General features: G+C 48.9%; 1 protein-coding gene across 3 annotated transcripts in view; it reads right to left on the minus strand.

Annotated features, from left to right (window-relative positions):
- The window catches only part of CGNL1 (cingulin like 1), an 89494-nt gene that overhangs the window by 61980 nt on the left and 4763 nt on the right, over positions 1 to 22751 (minus strand). For 2 of the 3 annotated variants that reach the window (XM_038750153.1, XM_038750151.1), the window contains exon 1: positions 12788 to 12940. The exons of the other annotated variant lie outside the window; for it this stretch is intronic. The gene's annotated coding sequence lies outside the window, so the exon portion shown is untranslated. Of the gene's footprint in view, positions 1 to 12787; positions 12941 to 22751 lie in introns of those variants that run through there. 3 annotated transcript variants of the gene reach the window in all.

Consider the following 22751-nt stretch of genomic DNA (forward strand, 5'->3'; position numbering starts at 1 on the left):
ATGATGATGATAATGATGATGGCATTTGTTAAGCGCTTACTATGTGCAAAGCACTGTTCTAAGCGCCGGGGGGGATACAATGTGATCAAGTTGTCCCACGAGGGGCTCACAGTCTTAATCCCCATTTTTACAGATGAGGTAACTGAGGCTCAGAGAAGTTAAGTGACTTGCCCAAGGTCACACAGCAGACTTGGGGTGGAGCCGGGATTCAAACCCATGACCTCTGACTCCAAAGCCCGTGCCCTTTCCACTGAGCCACGTTGCTTCTCTCTATAATAATGGTATTGTTAAGCGCTTACTATGTGCCAAGCACTGTTCTAAATGCTGGGGTAGATACAAGGTAATCAGGTTGTTCCACATGGGGCTCACAGTCTTAATCCCCATTTTACAGATGAGGTAACTGAGGCACAGAGAAGTTAAGTGATTTGCCCAAAGTCACACAGCTGCTAAGTGGCAGACCTGGGATTAGAACCCACAACCTCTGACTCCCAAACCTGTGCTCTTTCCACTAAGCCACACTGCTTCCCAGCCATGCTGCTTCCCAAAATCAATCAATGTTATTAATGCACATCATTAACAAAACTCATCATTAACATCGCATCATTCACATCATTCACATCATTAACAAATTATTTGTGATGAATATGTGACTGGTGTGAGGGTGTGTAACGTGCGTGTATGTTGGAATGGGAAGAAAACGATCTTACTCAGAAACTACCCAGAGGAACAGGTCAAGGGCCTGAGGGTCAATGAAACCAGATTAGCATGGAAAGAGCCCGGCCCGGACAGGCAGAGGACCTGGACTCTAATTCCCGCTCTGCTACTTGCCCGCTGGGTGACCTTGGGAAAGTCACTTCATTTCTCCGTGCCTCACTTACCTCATCTGTAAAATGGGGATGAAATATCTGTTCTCCCTCCCCTTTAGACTGTGAGCCAACTTGTCCCTCTAGCCTGTAAACTCATCATGAGCTGGGGACGTGTCTGCTAATTCTGTTGTACTGTACTCTTCCAAGGGCTTAGTACAGTGCTCTGCACGTAGAAAGTGCTCAATAAATACCACTGTTCGATTGATTCTGTGCAGTCTGATTGTAATGTATCTACCCCAGTGCTTAGCACATAGTAAACGCTGTAACAAATGCCACAATTATTACTACTGGGAGAGGACCCCAGAAGCCAAATATTTCCCTGCTTCGAGGAGCCTGCAGTTGGTCCAGAGTGCGGCAGCTAGTTGGAACAGACCTAGAGAAGCAGCGTGGCTTAGTGGAAAGAGCACGGACTTGGGAGTCAGAGGTCGTGAGTTCTAATCCTGGCTCTTATCAGCTCTGTGACTTTGGGCAAGTCACTTAACTTCTCTGGGCCTCAGTGACCTCATCTGTAAAATGGGGATAAAGACTGTGAGCCCCACATGGGACAACCTGAAGACCTTGTATCTACCCCAGAGTTTAGAACAGTGCTTGGCACATAGTAAGCCCTTTACAAACACCATTTTTATTATTATTATTATTATTAGAGGGATGGGGAACATCAAACATTGATCAGAGGGAGCCGGGGGTTTAAGACTGTGAGCCCCATGTGGGACATGGACCGGATCGTGTCCAACCTGATTAGTTTGTATCTGCCCCAGCACTTAGTACAGTGCTTGACACACAGTAAGCACTTAACAAATACCATGAAAACAAAATGGGTCCTTGACCTGCATCCTGGGAGCCGAGCCACACCACAATGTTCAAGATTTCCGTCCACTACCGGAGGGAGAGGGTCATTGTGGCGTCTTGTCCAAGACCCCTCTGTGGGGAGGGGGCAGCCAGTCTGGGCAGGGCAACTGGGCTAATGCTGGGGATGGAACTGGGGAGGATTTTCTGGAATAAACCAGGTCACCTCTCTCTCCACCTCCAGAGGATGGTGAGCCTTGGGGAGGGACGGGGTCATGCCTCTTCTCCTCATCTCTCCAGCAGTTCATTCTCAGTCTCTTTTGCAGGCTCCTCCTCCCCCTCCCATCCCCTTACTGTAGGGGTTCCTTAAGGGTCAGTTCTTGGTCCCCTTCTGTTCTCTATCTACACTCCCTTGGTGAACTCATTCGCTCCCACAGCTTCAACTATCATCTCTACGCTGATGACACCCAAATCTACATCTCTGCCCCTGCTTTCTCTCCCTCCCTACAGGCTCGTGTCTCCTCCTGCCTTCAAGACATCTCCATCTGGATGTCTGCCTGCCATCTAAAACTCAATATGTCCAAGACTGAACTCCTTATCTTCCCTACCAAACCCTTCCCTCGCCCTGATTTTCCCGTCACTGTTGACGGCACTATCATCCTTCCCGTCTCACAAGCCCGCAACCTTAGTGTCATCCTCGACTCCACTCTCTCGTTCAGCCCTCACATCCAATCCGTCACCAAAACCTGCCGGTCTCACCTCCACAACATCGCCAAGATCCGCCCTTTCCTCTCCATCCAAACCGCTACCCTGCTGGTTCAATCTCTCATCCTAACCCGACTGGACTACTGCATCAGCCTCATCTCCGATTTCCCATCCTCCTGTCTCTCCCCACTTCAATCTATAATCCATGCTGCTGCCCAGATCATCTTTGTGCAGAAACGCTCTGGACATCTTACCCCTCTCCTCAAAAATCTCCAGTGGCTACCAACCTACACATCAGGCAAAAACTCCTCACTCTGGGCTTCAAGGCTGTCCATCACCTCGCCCCCTCCTACCTCACCTCCCTTCTGTCCTTCTCCAGCCCAGCCCACACCCTCTGCTCCTCTGCCACTAACCTCCTCACTGGGCCTCGTTCTCGCCTGTCCCACCGTCGACCCCCGGCCCACGTCCTCCCCCGGGGCCTGGAATGCCCTCCCTCTGCACATCCGCCAAGCTCGCTCTCTTCCTCCCTTCAAAGCCTTACTGAGAGCTCACCTCCTCCAGAATGCCTTCCCAGACTGAGCCCCTCCTTCCTCTCCCCCTCCTCCTCATCCCCCCACCCTACCTCCTTCCCCTCCCCACAGCACCTCTCTATATATTTGTACAGATTTATTACTCTATTTATTTTAGTTGTATATATTTACTATTCTATTTATTTCCTTTTGTTAATATGTGTTGTTTTGTTGTCCATCTCCCCCTTCTAAACTGTGAGCCCGCTATTGGGTAGGGACCGTCTCTATATGTTACCAACTTGTACTTCCCAAGCACTTAGGACAGTGCTCTGCACACAGTAAGCGCTCAATAAATACGATTGAATGAATGAATGAATGCCAAAATGGGGTGGGGGGGCAGTGGAACATGGTAGCTCCGGGATGCAGCCCTAGTAATAATAAGACTAATAATGATTGTGGTATTTGTTAAGCACTTACTTTGTGCCAGGCACTGTACTAAGCGCTGGGGGTGGATACAAGCCAATCGGGTTGGGTGTAGTCCCTAAACTCACAATCGTAATCCCCATTTTACAGATGAGGTAAATGAAGCCCAGAGAAGTGAAGTGACTTGCCCAAGGTCATACAGCAGACAAGCGGTGGAGCCGGGATTAGAACCCAGGTCCTTCTGATTCCCACGCCTGTGCTCTTGCCACTAGGCCACGCTGCTTCTAGCCTCACCGCACTTCATCTGGCTGCACGGTCCGTCTGCCTGGTGGCAAGGGAGGGCGAGGGGATGTGGGGTTCTTTCTCCCAGCTCCCATCCCCTTGGCCCTATCTCCTTTGAATTCGCAACTCCAAAGAACACATACTTTTCCTGACATCCTTTGGCTCATAACGTCCTCCCAGAACAAGTGTTTTGTTTGAGATAACGCGCGGACTTGGAAACTCTGAGGTTTCCATGCCCCTCCCGAGGAAAAGGGATATTTTGCCGGTATCTCGCTTTCCTCGGTCGCCTGTGGAGAGACGGCCCGGCCGGATTTCCCCGGCAACAATCTCTCCGTTTCCAGCGGAGCCGCTGCCTGGGAGGGACGGAAGGGAACAGGGCAGGAGGCGGCCGGGCGGGGGGCTCTCCCCATCCCGTCGGCCAAAACAAACCCTTCTGGGCCCCAAGTGTCAGGCCTGGTTTCAGAGGGGAATGCCCGGCTGCACCAAAGTGCCGAGGTGGGGGTTGAGGTGGGGGACATAATAATAATAATAAGGTTGGTATTTGTTAAGCGCTTACTATGTGCCAAGAACTGGTGGGGGGGACTACAAGGTATTCAAGGTTGGCCCATGTGGGGTTCACAACCTTAATCCCCATTTTACAGATGAGGGAACTGAGGCACAGAGAAGTGAAGTGACTTGCCCAAAGTCACACAGCTGACAAGTGGCGAAGCCGGGATTAGAACCCATGACCTCTGACTCCCAAGCCCGGGCTCTTTCCACTGAGCCACGCTGCTTCTCTAAGCAGCTTCTTCTTCTCTGGACATGCCACCACTGCAAGAAACGGAAGCCCAGATTGGACTCCAACAGTCTCAAAGCCTTCAGTAAATCAGCCTGTCAGACAATCGTATTTATTGAGCACTTACTGTGTACAGGGCACCTCTACAATCCACCTGTACAATATAACATAACCGGCATATTTCCTGACCACAACAAGCTTACAGTCTAGAAAGAGCAGTGTGGAGAAGCGGCATGGCCTAGTGGACAGACCACGGGTCTCTAATCCCCAGCTCCGCCACTTGTCTGCTGTGTGACTTCGGGTAAGTCACTTCACTTCTCTGGGCCTCAGTTACCTCATCTATAAAATAAGGATTGTGAGCCCTACATTGGACAGCAACAGTGTCCATCCCAATTTGCTTGCATACACCCCAGTGCTTAGAATGGTGCCTGGCATATAGTAAGCACTTAAATACCATAACTATTATTATTATTCATATTAGAGGTCCTACAGTCCCAAGGGGTTAACACTGCCCCCAGCAACCCCATCTGACTAAACCACTTTTTTCCCCCACTAGGTACCTCTAGCTCACACTCTGTTCCTTTCAAGAAGCAGCGTGGCTCAGTGGAAAGGGCACGGGCTTTGGAGCCAGAGGTCATGGGTTCAAATCCCGGCTCCGCCAATTGTCAGCCGTGTGACTTTGGGCAAGTCACTTCATTTCTCTGGGTCTCAGTTCCCTCATCTGTAAAATGGGGATTAAGACTGTTAGCCCCCCCCCGTGGGACAACTGGATCACTTTGTAAGCTCCCCAGCGCTTAGAACAGTGCTTTGCACATAGTAAGCGCTTAACAAATGCCATCATTATTATTATTATTTCAAGTTCAGCTTCTCCCCAGGCCTCACTTCTCACCCTTTATTTCAAATCCCTCATTCCTACAGTTCCCCTGGCCTCCCCATCAAACCCACCAGACCACAGCTCTATCATCAAAGCCCTTCTGAGGCCTCCAGGAAGCCAAGCCCCACCTTCATCAGGAAACCCTCTCTGATTCATCTCCCTCTGGGGTTATAATAATAATACATAGCTGTAATTTATTTATTTATATTAATGTCTGCCTCCCCCCTCTAGACTGGAATCTTGTTGTGGGTAGGGAATATATCTGTTCATTGTTGTATAGGACTCTCTTAAGCGCTTAGTGCAGTGCTCTGCACACAGTAAGCACTCAATAAATATGATCGAATGAATAATAATAAAATGGCATGCTTTAAGTGCTTACTATGTGCCAGGCACTGTACTAAGTACTGGAGCAGATATAAGCTTATCAGATTGGACACAGTCTCTGTCCCACTTGGGGCTCACAGTCTTCATCCCCACTTTACAGATAAGGTCACTGAGCCACAGAAAAGTGACTTGCCCAAGGTCACACTAGTGGCAGAGTCAGGATTAGAACCCAAGTCCTTCTGGCTTCCAGGCCCGTGCTCTCTCCACTAGGCCACACTGCTTCTCCTTAGTAACACATCAGTCCACCAACACTATTTATCCACTTGCCTTTCCATAATCTTGCTATTTCGACTTGAAATTCTGCCCTTCCTCCTGCTCTTACAAACTAGAAATTATTTCTGCCTGTCCACTTCCCTTATTTAATCAAACAGTCAATTAATGGAACAGTGCTTGGCACACGGTAAACACTTAATAAATACCAGAATTATTTTTAATTATTATTGAGTGCTTATTGGGTGTGGAGCACTGTTCTGAGCACTTGGGAGAGTACAAGAGAGTACGGAGTCACAATTACTATTACCAGGGATAGTGTCTTTTATTTCTATTCTCTCTCTAGCACTTAGTACAGTCCTAATCAGTCAATCATATTTATTGAGCACTTACTGTGTGTAGAGCACTATACTAAGTGCTTGGGAAAGTACAATATAACAGTTATATACAAGGAGCTGACAAACTAGAGGGGGAAACAGACATTAAAATAATGTAGGTGCTCTATCAGTACTAACCATCGATTTTTAACAGGAAGGACAGCTGGGAGAACCCTACCCCAAGAGAAAGAGCATGGCCTAATGGAAAGAAACTAGCCCTGGGAGTAGGGGGATCTGGATTCTAATCCCTTTTTGGCCTTCTGTGTGATGGGCAAGACACTTAACTTCTCTGTGCCCCAGCTTCCTCATCTATAAAATGGGAATTCGATTCCTGTTCTCCCTTTACTTAAGACTGTGACCTCACTGTGCGGTAGCGACTGTGTCTGACTTGATTAGGATGACTCGACCTCAGCACTTTATATAATGCATGGCATATGTAATCACTTAACCAATGCCACTCTGTATCATTATTATTATTGTTGTTATTAGAAGCAGCGTGGCTCAGTGGAAAGAGCATGGGCTTTGGAGTCAGAGGTCATGGGTTCAAATCCCGGCTCCGCCAATTGTCAGCTGTGTGACTTTGGGCAAGTCACTTCACTTCTCTGGGTCTCAGTTACCTCATCTGCAAAATGGGGATTAAGACTGTGAGCCCCCAGCGGGACAACCTGATCACTTAACTTCTCTGTACCTCAGTTACCTGATCTGTAAAATGGGGATTAAGACTGTGAGCCCCCAGTGGGACAACCTGATCACCTTGTAACTTCCCCAGCACTTAGAACAGTGCTTTGCACACAGTAAGCGCTTAATAAATGCCATTATTATTATTATTATTAGAAAGCTATCCGACCCCACAGCCTCAGCTGCCCCAGGCACCAAAGTGCCCCTGCTCTAGAAGTGGGCATAGCCCATGATCATCAATCGTATTTATTGAGTGCTTACTGTGTGCAGAGCACTGTACTAAGCGCTTATGATGAATACCATTAGTCACAACTGGCTTCTGAGGAAACGGAGGCCCACTGGTGCCCCCTCAGCCCCAAACGCTTCCACCCCTACCCCATGAAGGGGATGAGACCATCCAGAGGTTCCAAGCTTGCTTCCCCCCAACCCCTACATAGTTTTCAGACCCCCACCCCTTCAGGGTGACTACGCTTGCCAGCTTCAAGACCCCAACAATTCCTTGAGTTTGAGAATTCCAGATTGCTTTTACACTGCATCTCTGCGCTTTGCCCTCAAAACATCCCTGTGAAAGTGAGGTGGATTGAGGAAACTGAGGTTCAGAGAGGTTAAGTGATTGGCTCAAGGTCACCCAGCAGGCCAGTTATGCCCACCAAGGTTTTGCCCTCGCCTCAAGCAGGGGCAAGCCCTCCTGTTCTCCCCCCGGCCCAGTCCATGGTGGGAAGCGGGTCCAGCCCCCAGCCCCACCAGGAATAACAAAAACATGTCAGGCCAGCATTCCGGGACAGCGGACGGGGGAGGCCCGGAATGGGCTCTGCGCCCAGTCCTGGGGCCAGTGTTCTCCAGATTCCCTCCCTCCCTCCCAGGGGCCAGCTGGGGAAAAAAAAAATCACTCTAGGCTGTAACCAAAACTGATCCTAACAGGGGCCTGCTAAAGACACGGACAAAAAGCGGGAACCTCTTGTGCTCTGATCCCGCGTGTTCCAACCGACAGAGCCATCGTGACCTTCGGCTGCAACCAGAAGGCTACGAGGACAGCAGTACTCAAAGTTCTCAGATGACCCAAGGCTGGGGTCCAAACCTCTCTCCCCACCACCTCCCACCTCCCCGAGAACACCCTCCACGCCGCCATCTCCCACCTCCCTCTGAGAAACTCCGGCCCACCGACACATTCCCCCCCCACTCTCCATCCGTGGGGAGGGACGTCAATGAGAAAACTCATCCCCCCATATCCAGGAGGGAGGGGGGGAAAGGAAAGGGAGGAGGGAATGAGAAAACGTGAGGAGGGAAGGGAAAGGGAAGGGAAAGAGGAAAAGTGGGAGAGGGGAAGGGAGGGAAGGAGTCTCTGACTCATTGTGGGAAGGGAATGTGTCTTTTTTTCTTATATTGTACTCTCCCAAACACTTAGTACAGTGCTCTGCACACAGTAAGCACTCAATAAATACGATTGACTGACTGAGAAAGGGAGAGCCAAAGGAAAGAGACTATTCTCATCAATGTTGCGAATGAAATCAGAAGGACAATGCAGCTGTGAAGTCCCAAGACCTTTCTAAAAGCGGTTTGCACTTCTGAGTACAATTGCCGGTTTGTGTCCAAGCAGCTCAAATCCATCCAACCTGTTTGACACAGGAAGCTTTAGGCTGTTTTACTACATTTTCCTCCAATTGGGAATCCCGAAGGCTTTTTATTTTGTTCCAGAGGAAATGATCTTACCCCAGCCCCACACCATCATTATTGTTTGAGTACAGGGCGTATCCGGTCCTGTATTTTTAGAGGGCCGCAGGAGACGTCGCTTTATTAAAGCTCAACACAATCCTAATAAGAAAATGAAAATCAACGTTGGCTGCCTCTGTCCCTGTTATTGTGATCCGCCGCCGTGCTCTTTTCCTGAACAAAGGAGTCCCTTCAGAGGACGAAATCCATAAAGAGAAGGGAAGATTTGTGCTGGGACTCAAAACAGTATCCGTGTAACTCCCACCCCAACCCCTTACCAGCTCCATGCCAAGAATAGCTTCTCAACCACAATAAACACTCCTTGCTCTTTCAGGGCGGTTAGAATCCAATCCAAAACTTTCTTGCCCCTCTCCCCATTTTCACCTCTCCCCCCACCCTCACTCCTCCAGCACGCTGCTTCCACTAAAGTTATTATTATTTTTAATGGCATTTATTAAGCGCTTATTATGTGCAAAGCACTGTTCTAAGCACTGGGAAGGTTACAAGGTGATCAGGTTGTCCCACGGGGGCTCAGTCTTAATCCCCATTTTACAGATGAGGGAACTGAGGCCCAGAGAAGTACAGTGACTTGCCCAAAGTCACACAGCTGACAAGTGACGGAGCTGGGATTTGAACCCATGACCTCTGACTCCAAAGCCCATGCTCTTTCCACTGAGCCACGCTGCTTCCCCACTCCTAGGGAGAAGCAGGGTAGCCTGCTGGAAAGAGCACCTGCGTGGGTCTGTAAGTAGTCAGGACCTGGGTGTAATCCTGGCTCTGTGTCCCCGGGCAAGTCCTTTAACTTCTCTGTGTCTCAGTTCCGTCATCTGTAAAATGGGGATTCGATATATGTTCTCCCTCCTTCTTAGACAATGGGACAGAGACTGTGTCCCACCTAACTATCCTGTATCTACCCCAGGGCTTGGCACGTAGTGAACATCTAACAAATACCAGAGTTATTATTACTGAGAAGCAACGTGGCTTATTGATAATGATGGTATTTGTTAAGCGCTTACTATGTGCAAAGCACTGTTCTAAGCATGGGGGGGATACAAGGTGGTCAGGTTGTCCCACGTGGTGCTCACAATCTTAATTTTACAGATGAGGAAACTGAGGCACAGAGAAGTTAAGTGGCTTGCCCAAGGTCACACAGCCACCAAATGGCGGAGTCGGAATTAGAATCCATGACCTCTGACTCCTGAGCCCGTGCTCTTTCCACTGAACCACGAGTCACTTCCATTTCTCTGTGTTCCAGTTCCCTCATCTGTAAAATGGGGATATTGGATAGATAGAATTGGATAGAACACAGGCCTGGGAGTCAGAAGGACCTGGGTTCTAATCCCGGCTCCACCACACGTCCGCTCTGTGGCCTTGGGCAAGTCATTTCACTTCTCTGGGCCTCAGTTACCTCATCTGTAAAATGGGAATACGGGTGGGAGCCCCATGTGGGACAGTGACTGTATGCAATCTGATTAACCTGTATTTACCCCAGTGCTTAGAACAGTGCCTGGCACATAGTACGCACTTAACAAGAACCATAATGAATATTATTATTATTACTGGATGGGGGAGCTCTCGGAGTAGGGGGGGGGGGCTATAGAGGAGGAAGAGGGGGCATGATGAACAGGAGGTAGATGGGGAGCCTGGCCCCACTGGCCACCTCCACCCTCAGTTCATCCATTCATTTGTATTTATTGAGCACTTATTATGTGCAGAGCACTGTACTAAGCACAATCTAGTCTAGTTAGGGTCTCACCCGTCTTTGCCCGAGCAGGGAATTCTATGCCATTCGATCCACACCAGATCCTGTTCTCCCCCACCCCCGTCTGCGGGGAAAAAACTAATCAATTCTTCTACAGATGAACTTTGATTCATTCCCCACCCCCTCCTCTCCATGCAGGGGCTTTTTTCCCATGGCCATTTCTCTTTTCCAGAGTGTCTAAAAACCACTCTCCCGGCCCATGACTCTCCCTCCAGCCTGGGCCAAAAGAAACCACTGGTCCCCCTGAGCTCGGATCCTCAGTAGTCTGTGACTCCCAGCTGCTTGCCCACCCCTCTGCAGGTGGAGAGAGATGCAGTGCTCTCCATAATAATAATAATAATGAATAATTATGGTACTTCTTAAGCACTTACTATGTGCCAAGCACTCTACTAAGCAGTTGGGTAGATACAAGATCATCAGGTCAGTTGCAGTCCCTGTCCCACCTGGGGCTCACAGTCTTAAGTAGAGGCGGGATTAGAACCCATGATCTTCCGACTCCCAGCCCTGTGCTCTATCCACTGCACCATGCTACTCTGAGAGCCACTGGCTAATGCATTGGAATCATTCCATCAAGCCACTGTTATTTACTGAGCACTTACTATGTGCAGAGCATTGTTCTAAGTACTTGGAAGAGACAGACTGTGAGCCCACTGTTGGGTAGGGACTGTCTCTATATGTTGCCAACTTGTACTTCCCAAGCGCTTAGTACAGTGCTCTGCATACAGTAAGCGCTCAATAAATATGATTGATTGATTGGAAGAGTTCAGTATAACAAAGTTGGTAGTAGACACATTCCCTACCCACAATGGGTTCACGGTGAAGAGGGGGGAAACAACCCAAGGTAGCCCCGACTGTAATATTAATAATAATGATGACGGTATTTGGTAAGCACTTACTATGTGCCAAGCACTGTTCTAAGCACTGGGGGGAGATACAAGATAATCAGGTTGTCCCACGTGGGGCTCACAGTCTTAATCCCCATCTTACAGATGAAGTAACTGAGGCACAGAGAAGTTAAATGACTTGTCCAAAGTCACACAGTTGAAAAGTGGCAGAGCCGGGATCTCCCCCTTGTAGACTGTGAGCCCGTTATTGTGTAGGGACCGTCTCTATATGCTGCCGACTTGTACTTCCCAAGCGCTTAGTACAGTGCTCTGCACACAGAAAGTGCTCAATATGATTGAATGAATGAATTAGAACCCACGTCCTCCGACTTCCAAGCCCGTGCTCTTTCCACTAAGCCACACTGCTTCTCTAGTAGTTTTCCTGGGCCCTTGGGGAAGCACCTTTGGGAGGGAGGGAGGGCAGACACAAGGACACAGCCCGCCAGCAGAAAATGCCAATTAAACAGGAGTAACAGATTGCGTCCAATTCCCACCCACGTTGCCGCCACAGCTTTCCTGGCCTCCAAGCTACAGTGCTCTGAGCCCAGGTAGCTTCCGCCACCATTATCCTTACTGTTACTATCATTGTAGGCGTCAAGCACTTTCTACACGGCAAACAGCCTGCTAAGCACTGTAGCATTCAATTGTATTTATTGAGCGCGTACGGTGTGCACAGCACTGTACTAACTGCTGTGTAGGTACTAAATAGGTACAAGGGGATCAGATCAGACACAATTCCTGTTCCACTAGCTGCCTCTCTGAAGGTGGTTTGGCACTAAGTGTCTGGCACATAGTAAGCGCTTAACAAATACCATGCAAAAAAATAAAAAAGTATAAATAGCCAGTTCTGCCTCCGAGGGTGCTGGGAATGTCCCGAGAGGGAACTGTATACACATGCACACACACACACCCCCCAGGAGGGAACTGTACACGTGTGCACACACATGGAAAGGACTGTACACATGGACACCCACATGGAGGGGACGGCAAACAATAAATGCTCAAAAAGTATGATTGATTGATTGACTATACATACACAGGCACACACACTCTTGTGCGTCCACATAGTCTGTCCTAATTGGACTACCGGGACTGGTGACCCAGAGCCCGTCTGCCCTCGGTGATCAAAGCTTCCGATGCCACTAGTTGCATTCGGCCCGGAAGGCTGACCCCTTGACCTCAGCCACTGGCAGGGGACCCCTATGGTGAGCCGCCCCCCTCTGCCCGGCTCTTGGGGTGGGCACTAGTGGGAGGGTGCCCGGCTCCTGGGGTGGGCACTGGGGGTAAACCCCTCCTGCCCCTCTGCACTGAGGCCTCTCGCCAGAGGGAGAGGAGAAATGGGGACCCTTAGTCTCCACAGCAGCAGAAAGCTGGCACTGCCAGAGGTCAGGGACTGGCTAACAATGCCATGTTGTTACGGGGTGAGAGGCCGGCGAGCTCGAGCTGGATTTTCTTTGGTCAAAACACGTGGCTAAAGGTCAAGGAGGGTTCTTTGGGGTTTGTTTTCTTTTTTAGCGCGGCAAAGAAAATAGAACCCTCTCCTAGCACCGGCTCTGACCCACCTTGGGGCAGTTCTGAGGAAAACCTGCCCTCCTCGCCCTCCTCTTCTGCCCAGGGCTGCTCGTGGACAAGGAGAAGCAGCAGCGATGAGGCACTTGAGTGGGGTCTGAGGATGCAGGCTTGGTTTCAGCGGGGAACGACTTATCGGCGAACCCGCTCTGTGAGATTCTTGACGCCCAGTTCAGGTATGAGCCTCGTCCTCCCTGCCAAATCTTCCTGACTCTCCCCTGCCCCACTCTCCTCCTCCTCCGCCCCCTAGACTGTTCAGTCCCATTTCTTGCCAGCCCCCTCCCCCGTGGGAGCTGGGCTCCTCCTTTTCCTGGTTTACCCTCCCCCCAGGCTTCTCCCCAATTCCGGGGCACTACTTGCCCTCAACTGGCAGAAGGGGAGGGAGAATGGAGAGAAAGAAAATGAGGAAGAGAGGAAGGGAGTAGAAACAGGAGGGAAGGAGATGGCAGGGAGAGAGAGGGATGGGGGAGGATGGAGGGAGGAAGAGAAGGGGAAAAAAAAGAAGGAGAACAAACAGGAGCTTATAGGTCTGAGTCCACTGTTTTGCTTCCTCTAGACCATAAGAAGCAAAAGTGCCTCCTGCTTCTCTTGTGCCTCCCCAAGCGCTTAGTAACAATAATAATAATAATGGTATTTGTTAAGTGCTTACTACATGCCAAGCTCTTTTCTAAGAGCTGGGGTAGATACAAAGTAATCAGGTTGTCCCACATGGGGCTCACAATCTTAATCCCCATTTTACAGATGAGGGAACTGAGGCACAGAGAAGTGAAGTGACTTGCCCAAGGTCACACAGCAGACAAGTGGCAGAGCCGGGATTAGAACCCATGACCTCTGACTCCCAAGCCCGTGCTCTTTCCACTAAGCCACGCTGCTTCTACATAGTATTGCACTCACTTGGGCTCCCTTAATACCAGGACCACTGCTCCACAATACTGCTTCATTCCGGTGGGTCAGTACCCATCCTATCCACATGCCTGCTGTATGACCTTAGGAAAGCCACCATGCCTCAGTTTCCTCATATGTACAGTTGGGATTCCAAACCTGTTCTCCCTCCTACCTAGACTATGAGCCCCATGTGGAACAGGAACTGTTCTACCTCATCCCGGCTCCGCCAGTTGTCAGCTGTGTGACTTTGGGCAAGCCACTTAAATTCTCTGTGCCTCAGTTACCTCATCTGTAAAATGGGGATTAAGACTGTGAGCACCCCCAGGACAACCTGATCATCTTGTAACCTCCCCAACGCTTAGAGTAGTGCTTTGCACATAGTAAACGCTTAATAAATGCCATCATTATTTGTATCCAAGTGCTCAATACAGTACTTGACACTTAATCAACACTCAATACATGGCGTAGTGGATAGAACATGGGCCTGGGAGTTAGAAGGTCATAGGTTCTAATCCTGGCTCTGCCACTTGTCTGCTGTGTGACCTTGGGCAAGTCACATCACTTCTCTAGTCCTCAGTTACCTCATCTGTAAAATGGGGATTAAGACAGTGAGCCCCATGTGGAGCAGGGACTGTGTCCAACCTGATTTGCTTGTATTCACCCCAGTGCTTAGTACAGTGCCTGGCACATAGTAAGCGCTTAACAAATACCACAATTATTATTACCGTTACCATAATTATCATTGTTATAGTTATCCATGTCCTCTAGACTGTAAGCTTTTGTGGACAGGGATTGGGTGTATTAACTCTGTTGTAGTGTACTCTCCCAAGCACTTAGTACACCGCTCTGCACACAATAAGTGCTTAATAAATACCACTGTTTGATTAACTGACAGAACACCAGAAGCAAGACAAACGATCCCTGCCTTCCAGGAGCTTACATTCTAATACAGAGGGAGACACAGAACAAAAATTGTTTAAAGGTAATGATAAAACAGCTGAGAAAATCCTGGAATATACAAATGAATATACACATATGGAGGTAGGTGCTGGGACAGGAAGAAGATTATATAAAAGCTGATGATAATAATGACAGCATTTGTTAAGCACTTACTTTGTGCTATGTTCCGTACTAAGCGCTGGGGAAGATACAAACTAATCAGATTAGACACAGTCCCTGTCCTACATAATATTAATAATAATAATGCTGGCATTTGTTAAGTGCTTACTATGTGTGAAGCACTGTTCTAAGCACTAGGGTGGATACAAGGTGATCAGGTTGCCCCACGTGGGGCTCACAGTCTTAATCCCCATTTGACAGATGAGGTAACGGGCACAGAGAAGTGAAGTGACTTGCCCAAAGTCACACAGCTGACAAGCAGCAGAGCCGGGATTAGAACCCATGACCTCTGACTCCCAAGCCCGGGCTCTTTCCACTGAGCCACGCTGCCTCCTGAGGGTCACAGTCTAAGAGCAGACTGCGTCTCCCTGACTTGCTCCCTTTATTCATCCCCCTTCCCAGCCCTACAGCACTTAAGTCCATATCTGTCATTTATTTATCTTTACTAATGTCTGTCTCCCCCTCTAGACTGTAAGCTTGTTGTGGGCAGGGAATGTGTCTGTTTATTGCTATTTTGTACTCTCTCAAGTGCTTAGCACAGTGCTCTGCACACAGTAAGCACTCAATAAATATGACTGAGTGAATGAATGAATGAGGGGACAGTTATGGAGGGAGGGGGAGCGTTGGGAAGGGAGGGAAGAGAGTAGGGGAAGGATGGGGGGGGAATTGGGAAGAGTTGGGAGGAAGGAGGGAGAGTTGGGGAGGGAGAGGGGAGTCAGGGGAGTTGGATGGTCCATGCTGGAGAGGGGAGAGTCTACGTTGTTGGACAGTCCATACTGGGTGATTGGAGCTGCTCTCAGAGACCAGAGTCCTGGGTCGGACGGAAGCTGGATATGTTGCCCAGGGTATGCTCTTCCAGGCAGACCCCGTAGGGGATGAAAAGCTTGAAAAGACGATGAAAAGCTTGGTGTGGAAGGGCCCACGGACTCCCACCTTAAAGGTGATTCCCAGGAAGCCAATCTGCTCCAGACAGCCCTTACTGGGATGAGGAAAGTGCAACTCGATCATGAGAGACAAGTGTTGCCTCGGAATGAAATGTTCAGGGCACGGCAATCTGGGTGCTGCACAGATAGGATGGGAAACTCTCCCTCTTTGGGAGGGGCTGCACCATTCCCAGCCCTTCCCTTTCCCAAAGCTCTGAAGGTCAGGAACATTGGGAGGCTCTTTTGAGTCAGATTCCTGAGCCCCTGCTGCGGGGAGGATCCAAGAGTCCCCTGGAGGATGGGGGAGGATGGGGAAAGGAGGACAAGCAGGCGCTTGCAGATAACTCTGGAACTCTAAGGACAAGGCTGAGAACTGGCTGGGCCTCGCCTCTGATAGCGGTGGGGAGGTTGGGGCAGGAGGGGGAGATTGGAAAAGGGGGTGGCGGGGGGGGGGCTTTTTCCTCCGGGGAGACTACGCAAACACACCAGAATCAGGAGACTGGGGTTCTAGTCCCAGCTCTTGACTCTGTCTTGCTGTGTGACCTCATACCTCTCTGGGCCTCAGTTTCCTCATCTGTAAAATGGGAATAAATTACCTGTTTTCCCTCCCTCAAACTGAAAGCCCTATTTGGACAGGGACTGTGCCCAGTCTTATTTTCTGGTATGTCTACCCCAGTGCTGAGCAGAGTGCTCAGCACATCACAAATGCTCAGCAAACACCATCACTAGCTCCTTAGGATCTCGGTTTCTTTACCCATTAAATGGGGAGAAGAAACCCACTCTCCCTCCTTCTTAGACTGTGAGCCCCATGTGGGACAGGGATTGTATCTGATCTGATTATCCTGTATCTCCTCCAGTCCCTGGCACATAGTAAATGTTTACTAAATCCCATCACTTTCATTCCTCTGAGCCCACCTGGTTTTGGCCAGGCCCTGGGGGGTAGATAGGAGGGAGGGGGATATCAGGGAGCCAGGAGGGTCCTAAAAGCACTTTGATTCTCTCCCCAGCCCCTTATACTCTACTATTTCCCCTATTTGTAATTAAAATGTTCATCTCCTTTATACTCTATTTCCCCTATTTGTAATTAAAATACATTCATCTCCTCCCGTATAAATAAGCTCCGTATGTGGGCGGGGAAAGTGTCTACCAATTCTATTGCATTATACTCTCCAGCTCTTAGTAATCATTCATTCATCATTCACTCAATAGTATTTACAGAGCACTTACTTCACACAGAGCACTGCACAAAGCATTTGCGTGAGTACAATAAAGCAGTATGTACAATAAAGCAACATAACAGACACATTCCCTGCCTGCAACGGAGTTTCCAGTCTAGGAGCCTGAGAGGCCAGTGGCCACAGCCAGAGGTTGAAGGACCGACTCCAATCCCTCAATCCATCGATCGTATTTATTGAGTGAGCACTGTACTAGGCGCTTGAGAGAGTATAACACAATCATCATCATCAATCGTATTTATTGAGCGCTTACTGTGTGCAGAGCACTGTACTAAGCGCTTGGGAAGTACAAGTTGGCAACATATAACAACAATAGTTGGTAGACTTGTTCCCTGCCCACAAGGAGTTTACCTGAATATCATCTCCATGACAAAGTGGCCCCACAGCACAAACATATGCGCACATGGCAGAATTGTGTGGGGAAAGTTGGCGAGCTTTGGGAAAGGGGGGTCCAGAGGTGGGGGTGGGGCAAGGCTACAAAGCAGGGGAGACTTTGGTGCAAACCAGGCGCTTTTTCCGTATCTTGCTTTCTTTCCTGAATTCTGTGCAGCTGAAGAGTCACAAGGTGCTGGGAGGCTCAGCTGAGGGCCAGGCCGGGTTCACCCCCTGGGAAATCCCGCTCCAGGCCAGCAGTAGCTGGGATTGGCAGCCAGGATTGGCAGCCGGGCAAAGCCCTCCCCGAGCAGCCTGCCAGGACTGCTGATGCCCGGCCTCTAGGTTCCGGCAAAGTGGACTGTGTTGTGACCCCCAAACACCAGGGACTCCATGGCAACCACCCTGCCCCAGCAGGGCCTGAAGGCTGACCAGCTGACCGGAGCTCCTTTCTCAGGGCCAACCTTCCCCGAGTGGAAACTGCCCATGGTTTGGGAACTGAACCTGAATCGGCTGGGAATGACAACTGTGGTATTTGTTAAGTGCTCACTATGTGCCAGACACTGTACTAAGCTCTGAGGTGGTTACAAACAAATTGGTTTGGTCGCTAGCCCACTGCCCTCCAGTGCTCTTGACTACAGAAGAAGCAGCGTGGCTCAGTGGAAAGAGCACGGGCTTTGGAGTCAGAGGTCATGGGTTCAAACCCCGGCACCAACAATTGTCAGCTGTGTGACTTTGGGCAAGTCACTTCACTTCTCTGTGTCTGTTACCTCATCTGTAAAATTTGGGATTAAGACTGTGAGTCCTCCAAGGGACAACCTGATCACCCTGTAAACTCCCCAGTGCTTAGAACAGTGCTTTGCACATAGTAAGCGCTTAATAAATGCCATCATTATTATTATTACTATTACAAACAAATTGGTTTGGCCGCTAGCCCACAGCCCTCCAGTGATCTCGACTACACAAGAAGCAGCGTGGCACAGTGGAAAGAGCATGGGCTTGGGAGTCAGAGGTCATGGGTTCAAATCCCAGCTCCGCCAACTGTCAGCTGTGTGACTTTGGGCAAGTCACTTCACTTCACTCCTCTGTAAAATGGGGATTAAGACCGTGAGCACCCCCGTGGAACAACCTGATCATCTAACCTCCCCAGTGCTTAGAACAGTGCTTTGCACATAGTAAGCACTTAATAAATGCCATTATTATTATTATTATTACTATTACACTGGCGCCCACTGCTCCTAGCCGCTCGGGCCTCAGTCAGTCAATCGTATTTACTGAGCGCCTACTGTGTGCAGAGGACTGCACTAAATACTTGGAAGAGTACAATGTCTGGAGTCTGGAGGGGGAGACCGACTTTAATATAAATAAATAAATTACAGATCTGTATGTAAGTGCTGTGGGGCTGAGGGAGGGATGAATAAAGGGAGCAAGTCAGGGTGTTGCAGAAGCGAATGGGAGAAAAGGAAAAGAGGGCTTAGTCAGGGAAGGCCTCTTGGAGGAGATTGGCCTTTAATAAGGCTTTGAAGTGGGGGAGAGTTACTAACCGTCTGTCGGATTTGAGAATGGATGACTTTTCAGGCCAGAGACAGACCGTGGTGGGCAAGGGGCCGTGGTGGGCAAGGGGCCGGTGGCAAGATAGATGAGATGGAGGTACAGTGAGCCTCCTGTGCTCATTATCACTTGGACAGGCTCCAGTGCTCCCAGCTGCCAAGGCTCCCTGGTGCTCACTGACACTGGTTCAAGTGCTCCTGACTGCCCTGGCCCCATGCTTGTCCAACACAACATACAACACTCACAACCACCAGCCCCAGGGCTCCAGGCCATTATGGAACCCATAACAATGGATATGTAATACATTTCCTCTGGGCATGACCAGCCAGTTGGAATCCAGCAGGGATGGTGAGGGCAGGAAGGGACCCTCAGGGTCTCTCCACAGAGCAGGTCAGTGCTCCCACCCCCACCTTCCAGAACCCCCAAGGTTGGCCCAGGTCCTCCAGAGGAGCCATCCAGAGGTCCCCCACAATCCTCTGCCCCGGCACACTCATTCAGTCATTCAATCAATCGTATTTATTGAGCGCTTCCTGTATGCAGAGCACTGTACTAAGCGCTTGGGAAGTACAAGTTGGCAACATATAGAGATGGCCCCTACCCAACAGTGGGCTCACAGTCTAGAAGGGGGAGACAGAGAACAAAACAAAACAAATTAACAAAATAAATAAACAGGTACTGTCACCACAGTCCTCTGCCCCGGCACACTGCTCCCCACAATCCTGTGCCCCACAGTCCTCTGCTCCGGCATACTCCAAGTTCACTAACTTTAGTTTGGGCTCCAAACTGGCTCTCCCATCACTCTCCCCACTTCTTCACCTTAGCACCTCATCCTGAGAGAACTGGGGTACTAGAGCCCATCCCAGCCAGGAGCCCCAAGCCCAGCGTTATCTCCAGGAGGTATGCCCCCCTCTTATCAGTCATATTTACTGAACACTTAGTCTATACACAGTACTGTATTAAGCACTTGGGAGAGTACAATACAATAAAGTTGGCAGACATATTCCCTGCCCAAAATGAGCTTGCTGCCTAGAAGGGGAGACAGACATTAATATACATAAATTACAGATATGGACGTAAATGTTATGGGGCTGAGTGGAGGGGTGAACAAAGGGAGCAAGTAGGGGGAAGGGCAGGAGAGAAAATGGTTTATTCTATCGCCCTAGCCCTGTTACACCCACAACAGACAATGCCACGAGCCCTCAGGTAGGCAATTGCTCGTTGCCTGTCTCAATCAGTCATTTTGTGCCACACACTGTACTAAGCGCTGGGGTAGATACAAGATAATCAGACTGGACACAGGGCCTGACTCTCAGTCTTATTCACCATTTTATAGATAATAATAATAATAACTAATAGATGACATAACTGAGGCAGGGAGAAGCTAAATGACTTGCCCAAGGTTACACAGCAGACAAGTGGCAGAGCTGGGATTACAAGCCAAGTCCCTCTGACACCTATTCATTCATTCAATCGTATTGATTGAGCATTTACTCACTGTACTAAACACTTGGGAAAGTACAACACAACAGTAAGCCTGGTGTGGGCAGGGACTGTCTCTCTTTTTTGCTGAATTGTACTTTCCAAGCGCTAAGTATAGTGCTCTGCACACAGTAAGCGCTCAATAAATATGACTGAATGAATGAACAATAAACAGTGACATTCCCTGCCCACCACAAGCTCCAAGTCTAGAGGTGGGGAGACAGACATCAATACAAATAAATAAAATTACAGATATGGACATAAGTGCTGTGGGTCTGGAAGGCGAGGTCCTTGATCTATCCACTTTTTCACCATCAATCAAGCAATCCTTTACCCTGGAGGTCTGCTGCATGCCAAGCACTTTGTGGGTAGGGAACACCTCCCAACTCTGTTGTATCTCCTAAGCGCTTAGTACAGTACTCTGCACATAGTAAACACCCAACAAATACCACTGATTGACTAACTGGCCCTTAACGATGCCCCCTCTAGATTGTAAGCTCCTTGTGGGCAGGGAAAATGTCTTCCAGTGTGGTTGTACTCTACTCTTCCAATCACTTAGTACAGTGTTTTGCCCACAGTAAGCGCTCAATAAATCCCATTGATTGACTGATTGCTTAACAAATGCCAACACATTATCTAGGCCAATAATAATGATCAATATGATGGTACAATAACAAATATCATCATATTTATCATTATCTTCCCTTCCCCACAGCACCTGTATATATGTATATGTTTGTATATATTTATTACTCTATTTATTTATTTATTTTACTTGTACATATCTATTCTATTTATTTTATTTTGTTAGTATGTTTGGTTTTGTTCTCTGTCTCCCCCTTTTAGACTGTGAGCCCACTGTTGGGTAGGGACTGTCTCTATATGTTGCCAACTTGTACTTCCCAAGCGCTTAGTACAGTGCTCTGCACACAGTAAGCGCTCAATAAATACGATTGATGATGATGACGATTATCATTGGTCTGTCTAATAAGTGTTGGTATTTGTTAAGCACTTACTATTTGCCAGTCACTGCACTGAGCACTTGCGTACATACAAGATAATCAGGTTGGATACAGTCCCTGTCCCACATGGGGCTCCTAGTCTCGATCCTCATTTTACACATAAGGAAACTGAGGCCCAGTGAAGTGACTTGCCCAGGGTCACACAGAATACAAGTGGCGGAGCCAGTATTAGAACCTTTCTGACTCCCATGCCTGTATTCTATCCACTATACAGCACAGAGTAAACACAAAACACCAGACTTATTCGTTTTGTTATTATTAACATTAATAATAAAGGGGTAAAACTCAAATTGGTCTTTTTCTCTTTTTTAATCATTAACATGCCTTGTAGGGGTGGGGACCTAAATTTGGAATCACACAACTAAGAGAGTTTGGGATTATGCAGGCATTCCAAGATCTGCTGACTCTATTAACTAGATTCTGGCTGGAATCAGAGACTTGGCTATTTAATAATTCTCCCCTCCGCCAGAGTGGGTTGTGGGTGGGCGGGAGAGACCTTCCCTTCCTCCCTGGACACCCCCCCCCAGCCTCTCCACCACCACCTCCCTTTTCCCCTGGCCCTCCCACTTGGAGTCAGTAGGTCAACTGTATTTACTGAGCGCTTACTGTGTACAGAGCACTGAACTAAGCGCTTGGAGAAAAGATGGCTTTTCAGATTCGCTTCTTGCAAACATGCATCGGATACCATTCAATCTTGCTGCCTTCTCGCAGGATGTGAAAAAGGGGGTTGTTTTGAACGGAGCCCCTCCTAACCTACATTTAGGAAGCTTTTCGCCCATAGAGTCCGGAGCCCAGGCAATTAAAATAAAGACAGGTTTCGCTCTGATGGCCTCTGGGAAAATCAGCAGAAAAGGAGACTGGCCCCAAATGGGCCTGTTTTCCCCAAACAGGTCTCACCAGGTGCCCCAATCCATCGATGGCATTTATCAATTGCCTACTGAATGTAAAACACTAAACAAAGCACTTCGGAGAGTACAGCAGGAGCAAGACAAAGGAAACCTGCCCTCAGGGAGTTTACACATTAAAGTTCCCTAGTCAGTCATATTTACTGAGCGCTTACCGTTTGCAGAGCACTGTCTTAAGCAATTGGGACAGACTCTAACAGATTCCCTGCACACGCACGATTTTACAGTTTAGCATTCCAGGCCTCCAGCTGGAGAGGCAGGTTTTTGGGGAGGGGGAGTGAATTTTTTTTGCTTTGTTCTTTTTTTCCGCGGGACACAAGGACCATAAAATTCCCAGGCCCAGCCCATACTCCCTCATTCTTGCCTGGAAGACTAGGACCTTCAGAAACTGATACAAAGTCCCCAGCCCAGTACTGAATGCTATTTGTGGGGTGTGTTTTGTGTGTGGGGGTGGGTGGGTGGGGAG

This window comes from Tachyglossus aculeatus, chromosome 8 (assembly GCF_015852505.1).
Source record: "Tachyglossus aculeatus isolate mTacAcu1 chromosome 8, mTacAcu1.pri, whole genome shotgun sequence".
NCBI lineage: Eukaryota > Metazoa > Chordata > Mammalia > Monotremata > Tachyglossidae > Tachyglossus > Tachyglossus aculeatus.